Here is an 8,564-nt window from a genome sequence, read left to right as displayed (position 1 = left end):
GCCATTCAATGGACATCTAGGATTAAGTGACTTCCCCAGGGTAGCACAGCTAGTGTACTGGGCTATTCAGCTGCCCTATATGTTTGGTATATACATACATCCCTATATGTGTGTCTATATAACATATCTATCTATATCTATAGATATATATGTGTGTGTATGTACACCTATATGTATATGTGTCTATCTATGTTTATACACATGTATGTGTGTATGTTTGCCTCAGTTTCCTCATCTGTAAAATGAGTTGGATAAGGAAATGTATCTGGTATCTTGGCCAAGAAAACCCAAAAATGGAATCACAAAAAATGTAAGATAACTGAAAAATGACTAAGATAAATATATACATATATGCATATGCACAGACATATACAATATATGAAATTAACAAATGCTATAGCCCTGAGGACAAAAAAGTCAGCAAAGTATCTATATACATATGAATGTTTATATGTAAACATATATGCATATATGTATAAATGATGTCTACATGTGTATGTGTATGTATATACTTATACATATATGTGCATGTGTGTGTGTATAAAAATAAAATTACATATAGATAAAAATATGTTTTCCTCCTGCTAAGATAAAAGCTCCTTGAGGATAGACCTTATTTTGTTTTGTTTTTTTATCCCAAGAAAACTAGCACAGTGCCTGACACTTAAATAGTTCTTTGGCTGTACTCATAGACTTGTAATGATAAATGTGATATTTAATTAAATTACCGTACATCAATGTACAATTAAAATATATAAAAAATAAGTACAAGATAGAGAGGAAGCTTGATGTAGTGGATATGAGGTGACTCCAAAGACCTGACAAGTAGTAGATGTAACTTAATCTCTCTGTGGTCTTCTAAGCAACTTTCTAAGACTATGTAAGTGCAGAGAAGGTGGTGTTTTACGCTGATAAAAGGACTTTTTATACATAGGAGTTCTCTATATAAGTGGAAGAAATTCTAGTCCCTAACCCTAAATACAAGGTTGAAGTGGTAGTGGTGGCTGGGGAAGAGTGCACTGGCATGTAGGGAATTAGAGCAACACAAAAGGATTTGTGTAGAAGGTAGTTTGGGTTGAGATTTTAAGGAGACAGAGAGTAAAAAGGCACAAGATGGAAGATCCAGTGGAAATGGAATGTATGGGGAAAACTAATTTGGCTGAAGCATAAAGGAATATATTAAGGCTAAGCAGGGTAGATTTTATGCAAGTTATGAAGGGCTTTAAATGTCAAATAAAGGAGTTTTTACTGGATCATTGAATCTATTACTGCTCTGCCCTCATCTCCAATAAATAAAACTTTTGAAAAAATGTGTAACTACATACAGAATTTTAGAAAAGCCAGGGGGGAAAGGACTGGGAATGGACTGGACTTGGAAGGATGGGATTTGGATGAAGAGCCTTGATTAAGGAGTCTCTAGGTCAGACTTGTATTTGTAAAAGCCAACCTGTATATATTTGTATGGATCAGCTAGGTGGAACAGTGGATAGAGCACTGGATATGGAGTCAGGTAAAGACCTGAGTTCAAATCTGACCCCAGATACTTTTGTGATCCTGGGCAAGTCATTTAACCCTGTTTGCTTCAGTGTCCTCATCTGTAAAATGAACTGGAGAAGGAAATGACAAACCACTCCAGTATCTTTGCCAAGAAAACTCCAAAACAGAATCATAAAGAATTAGACAACTAAAACATAACTAAGATAAATAAATATAGACATATATGTATACACACAATATGTTAATTTAACGAACATTCTGCTCTGAGGGCAAAAAGTCAGTACAAATATGTATGTACTTGTGTGTGTATATATGCATACATGTATCGATAATGTATATATTCAGGACAAATGGCTTTCCTGGGGTGTTTGATGAGGAAGCTACATTTCTGAGGCCAGAGTTCTAGGAACAACTTAAGAAGGTCTCCTAATCAGAGAATCTGATGATGTGCCCCAGTTCATTTTGGAAAGGTATGATCATTATTTTTACCTGGGTTAGTTCAATTTCAGAATAGTTAAGTGGTTTCCCTAGTGGTTTCCATGGAAACACAGCAAGAACAGCTGTTATCCATTCAAGTTAAGCTAGAATAGTTAGTTTCTTCCTGGAATTATTCTGATATTTTTCTCCTCTGAGGTTGCTATGGGAAAGAGAGATTGTCATGACTGGATTCCCATCTACCTCTTCCCCAATCTCCCCTCATTACTTGATTCCAGGGTCAAGAAGAAAGAGAGACTTGCTTAGACATTGCTTCCTTAAACCAGGATCTTTTCAGATAAAAGCCTGGGGATCACTTTTTGAGGGAATTACTTTTTGACTTTGGAGAGCTTCAATAGGATTTCACATCTTGGTGGGCTGCAAATAGAATGGTTGGGCAAGACTTCAGACTGTATGAAGAATAATTCTGAATCAATCTAGAAATGACTTTAAATGTCCTTTAAATGCCACCTAGCTAGGGTAGCTAGATGGTACAGGGAATAAAGTGCTGAGCATAGAGCCAAGAAGTTTCATCTTCCTGAGTTTGAATCTGACCTCAGACCCATTTACTAGCTATGTGGCCCTGGACAAGTCACTTAACCGTGTTTACATTAGTTTCTTCATCTAAGATAAGCTGGAGAAGAAAAAAAGCATATCACTCCAGTATGAAAATGCCAAGAAAACCCCAAATGGGTCATAAAGAATCAGAAAGGACTGAAAAACAACTGCACAGCAACAAAAAGGCAAACAGAAAAATCTGTGTTTTATTCAAAGTGAATGTTACTGATTGGATGAAGTAGTTCTCATTATCGAGTCACATGACCCTTGGGGTTTTAAGCAGAAAAAACCAGAAAAGTTACCACAGGGATGACTGAACACCTCTCAGTCAGAATCCCCCCATCCCTGTTTCCAGAACTGGGACCTTGGGAGGCCAATTGATCTCTGGAGGGATGAACCTGGAGATACAGGAAAGTGCAGGAAGTGACATGACCTGTGGGAGGCAGCCAGCATTGATGACCACTGGTCAAGGATGGTTACGTCTTTTTAGTCTATCCAATGAGAAGGCTCGAGTCTTTTATTTTTAAACCCTGGACAAGATGAAAGCTAGTCATGTTCCAGGCTCACATAGTGGGAGTTGAGATGGTTCTCAGGTGTGTCTGGGCTTCTCCCTGCAGGTATTAAATAAATGCTTTCTCTTTGTACCTGATGATGTCTCTGATTAGTTAATTGGATTGCAAAGAGGGTCTTGCACCTGACCTGTCCCACACAGTTTATGGGGGCTCTGCCCGGGATCTGGCTTCCCAGAGAGATGGCTAGAATCCTAATTCAAGGTAGGCGCCAGGCTGGATTCTCCAAGCGACCTTGAGATCAGACTCTCAGCCTCCCTCTCTGTGAAGAATGGGCCTAGGGAGAAAAGACACTCCGATACAAACAGAAGGCACATAAGTCTTCAAAGATCAAGCCTGGGTGAGAGAGAGCCAGGTAACTTATTGCATGCGTGATCCTAGAGGCACTATCTGTTAATGTGTCCTTGAACTATCCTTATGGACCCTGATCATCATTAATCTGGGGTGATCCAGATTAAGGGGTGAGGCCCAGACTAGTGGGTTCTGCTAACAGCACAGGATAAGGGCTTTCTATGGTTGGCTATGAAGGTAGGCAACTCCTGACCATGGTCTCCCAAGCCACCCTGGGGGGTCAGCTGTGCATTTGCTGGAGATCAGGGGTGAAATTAGATTCTCTGAGAGGGGACAGTCCAATTCAAATCTTTGGAGCAAAAAGGAAAAAAAAAAGTGCACTTGGGTATTTTTCTTGTATGTCGAGAAGGGATGGTCTCTTCCATGTGATTTTTGTGTGTGTCTTTGTGCAGAATGTCTTTGTCATGTTTGTTCCGTGAGCTAGATTTTGTTAGGAAAGAAAAAAAAAAAAAAAAAAAAAAGAGAAGGGTCTGACTTCTCTGAAGGCTCCAATTCTGGCCAAAGTTGGAGCTTAGGAAAAATCCATTGGGAATAATGGCCACGTGGGGCCAGAGGGAGAGAAAGAAACTATGCGGTTTAGTGAAATTCATTATTTGAAATATGATAGGGAAAGCAGTTTTATATTATTGGGAATTTAAAGTTGTATTTGCTTGGATTTTAAGTTAAAATATAGGTTATTAAAACAAAATGCCAGTAGCTTTCCTTAAGGGAGGTCGTGTTTGTATTTCCCTACTTAGATGGTATGTTGCTTTCTAGAAGTATTGAGTAATTTGTAAACTATGAGTTATGCCTTAAAAATACATATACCCTGTTGGGTATATGTTATGAAATTTGGTTCAAAGTTATTTGAGAATCTTGAAGTTTAAAGTTTTTTTTAAAAGCGATTTAAAAATAAGGGACAAGAGAGATTGATTTGCAAAAGCAATTAGTAGTTTAAATGGAGCATCTAGTCAGAAGGGTTATTGGTTTGGGAGTGTTTAAAGTATGATGGAGAAGGTTTGAGCAAGTAGGCATTGGAAGGAGAGAAGCAGAGATGGGACAGGAAGAGATGGTGTGAGAGAAGGAGGAAGAGAGGAACACAAACCCCTAATGAATTTGCCATTTGCCATGGGAAAAGAGATACCCCATGAGGTTGGGGCCTGTCTTTAGCTGGCAGATTGGATCTTGGGGGAATTGGCACCCTAAAAAGCTGTGAGAAGTTGGGGTAGGGAAGCATGGTGAATTGGAGGAAGGGCAACCATGTGGAAAAGGGCCTTGTCAGGTGATCTAATCTCCCTCCCCCCATTAAGTATGGTGGCTTTTTAATAAACTGCAGCTCCTTGCTGGTCCAAACATTAATTGTTTCTACTGTTTAAAGAAACAGCCTACATGGTGTTAATAGCTGTATGTTTATTTTTATTTTTCAAGTCTATAGCTGCTCTAAGAGGTTTGTTGGAACTGTAAGTTTTCTGAAAGCAATTTATTTCTATAAGATATCCCATCTGTCTTCAGCAAATTATTTCATGTTTATTTAAATGCATAATAGTCTGCCTTTTTAAGGAATATGATTTAAAAAAACTTAGAGAAAGATTTTAATCTTATCTGATAATTTGATATGGTTATTCCCAAATGTTTAATTTTTTTTTCTTAGAATGAAAAGAGTATTATATTAATGTTAAATTTGAAAGTTTCTTTTATGTGGAAACAGGATGGACAATATGCAGTTCAGAATTTTTCTCTGTATTGGGTATTTTGAAAAGAAAAATGACCTGTGTAATGTTGAACTTAGAGCCATCTACTTAGATTATGAAAGATAAACTGTATAAGCTGTGAACTTTCTAGGATGAATCTCTTACTGTGATCCTTGGGAGCTAGATTCATCTGAAGTTTTGATTCATGATAATTGCTGTAGGAGATAAAATCTTTTGGGACTGCAGCTGATATTTATTTGGAGCTTTAAATTCAGGTATGACTGTCTGGATAGAAATCATCAAACTAGTGCTCCACCATCTGAAAGGAATATACCACAAGCTACTCAGTTTGGGAATAAATTAGAAGGACAATCTTGGTCTCAACTGAAGATAAGATCCTTCTGACTCAGTTTCCCTGGGGTGTTCTTTTGAATGAGAACCCAGCTGATTATTTCTGTGTCTGGTTTAAGGTGGAATGATTAAAAATTAGCACAGTTACCTGAAGTAAAACTGCCTTAAATAAATCTTGTCCCTGATTTTTCCTCTTATAGCTGAAGTCTGTAATCAGAGCAAGTGGTCAGTAGGAGATATAAAACAGAATACAAGTATGTAGATATTTTAATTTGAGCCCAGCTCTGGAGGACTTTCTGGTTGCTGCTATTATATCTTTTAACTCTCACTTCCTAGGGCTGGAGTTTCTTTATCAAAAGGCCTACTTTGCCAAGTACTTGGGGCCATTCCCATTTTGCCTCCTTTCTCTCAAAGAACAAAAGGCAATCTTATCATGACCTGAATTGGCTAAGGTTTTTTTTTATTTTTTATTTTTTATTTTTTTTTTGGACCCTAAAAATTAAACTAATCTGTCTAGAGTCTTTTACACTGTATGTTGATGGAAGGGGGGGCTAGGTCCTTGGGTCTCTGGAACCCCAATCCTAGACCCCTGACTTATTTATCAAAGAGCTACACTGACTTCAAATGTATTTTTCATGTTTTGCATGATCATGGGAGGCTATATGGAAGCCAATTTTTGACACCCAAACAATTCCCCATTAAGTAAGCAGAGCAGGACTGCTAGCTATCCATGGACCCAGAGGGGTTTCTGTTGTTTCTTAAATGAAGGTGAATTCACTCCAGGTGAAGGGAAGCACTTACAGATCAGCTGCCCATGTTGCTGATTGTTTGCCTCTGACCATGGCAACTTTAATTCCCTGACTCTTGCATTCCCTCATATAGCTATAGGAAAGTAAATGCTGAAAATGGCCTGCACATGTGCCCCTTGCATGGACTTCAAACTGCTTTGTTTTAACATCTATACTAATTGGATAAAAACCTTCGCTGGTAAGGCTCTAGCATTTTTTGTAGGAGAGATCATACTCAGAGAAGGGTACAGGTTCTATCTATTACACCTACTCCTTTGAGGAAAAAAAACTGTTTTGTAGACACTGTTTGGTATCTATCCTTTAAGAAAGTTGTTAGAGTGAGAGGCATTTTTGATAGCCACATCCCCCTAGCCCTCTTCTGGGTGAGGGCCTGGTTACTGTCCTTAGTAACCTCTTAATTAGTTTATTAATTTGTTTATTCTTTATCTTTTACTCATATTTAGTCCTTGCATTTTAATATAGTTGTGAGAGTTACTTCTTCTAGACTCTGAGCCATGAAATTCCAACCACTTGGTTAACCTGAAATCACCTGAGACCTGATTTTGACATTCAGGACCGGGGGCTGCAGTGAACGCCCTGCCTATAACTCACTCTTCCCTTTTTCAGTCCAGACCCCACTGGATATGTTGTACCACAGTTCCCTTTTAAGGTCGTGACCCAGTTTCCCTAATTGTCCTATTCAGTTACTCTGCCTCAGGTTATAACCATTCCCTCTTAAAGTTAGGATAAAGGTCTTGTATCTTAGACCTTAGGCTATACTTATTCCCTTTTAATGTTTGATGGGATAAAGGTCTTTATCCATTTTAGACTCATTAGAATATCAGGAGCCTCTCCCGCACCTCCCTCCTAGATTTCTCCCCCCATTAGGTCATCCCCATCCAGGTACCTCCCCCATTATGTCATTGTTCTTGTAACCCTATAAAAGAACTTTGTGTCTGACATTCACTGCTGGATTCTTTGAAATGATAGTCTCATTGAACCTTGGGACCAAGCATGGATCCATTTGGTTCCAGTAAATCTCTCCATTTAATAAATTGTTAAATTGTTCTCCAATCTCTATCTTGCTCAGTTTCTCCGTCATTACAGATAGTCAGCTCTACGCTCCTGGTCCAGAAGATGAGACCTTTGTCCCAAATGAGTCTGGGTGATATTGGGGTGAGAAATCTTCAAACTACTGAAAAAGAGGGGGAACTGAATGGGACTAATTGGATGAAGTATTTCTCAGTATCGAGTCACATGACTTTTGGGGTTTTAAGCTGGAGGTATCAGAAAAGTTACCACCGGGATGACTGAACTCCTCTAAATCAGAATCCCCCCTATCCATTTCCAGAACTGGGACCTTGGGAGGGCATTTGATCTCTGGAGGGATGAACCTGGAGATACAGGAAGTTGCAGGAAGTGACACGATCTGTGGGAGCAGCCAGCATTGATGACCACTGGTCAAGGATGGTTCTGTCCTTTTAGTCTATCCAACGAGAAGGCTCGAGTCTTTTGCTTTTAAACCCTGGACAAGCTGGAAGCTGGTCATGTTCCAGGCTCACATGGTGGGAGTGATGTTCCCAGGTGTGTCTGGACCTCTCCCTTTGGATTAAATAAATGCTTTCTCTTTGTACCTGATGATGTCTGATTAGTTAATTGGGACAGGGGTCTTGCACCCAACCTGTGGCACACAAAAGGTAATAGGGAATTATGGAATATTCTTTAGAGTAACATTGTCAGGCATATTTAAGAATGATCAATTTGGCATGTGTAGAGTGATTGGAGAAGGAACAGACTGGATTCGAGGTGACCATTCTGAAGATTATCTAGACTAGTGGGGTTAGAAACAGGGACCACTAAATCATACATAAGGATCCTTACAGATTTCATGCTTACTTAGAAAACCATACATGTTTATGTGTATGTATATATATGATATACATAAATAATAATTATATATTAACATTAATATATAATATAATTATATATAACATTAAAAGCAGATAAAAAATGGAAGACTAAAGAAATAGTGATTTGAGAACCAAGACTTAAGTTTCTTAAAAGACCTAACTTCTAGAGCTCTTTTTGTCCTCCTTGATTTTTTACCATCTTTCACTTTTCCAAATGTATAGGCTTCTTAATAATGATTTTTAATAAACTTTTAGTAGTTTAAATGCATAAATAATATGTTTATCAGTTTATCAGTTTAAACACAAAACTTTCTCAGATACTATTTTTTTTCTTGGGCAAAAGGAAAACCTTTGAGAGAAAGCAGTATGAAAACAAAAACCAAATATTTGTGAATA

Source organism: Sminthopsis crassicaudata, chromosome 2 (genome assembly GCF_048593235.1).
Source record: "Sminthopsis crassicaudata isolate SCR6 chromosome 2, ASM4859323v1, whole genome shotgun sequence".
Taxonomy (NCBI): Eukaryota; Metazoa; Chordata; class Mammalia; order Dasyuromorphia; family Dasyuridae; genus Sminthopsis; species Sminthopsis crassicaudata.
This window is presented reverse-complemented; position numbering follows the sequence as displayed.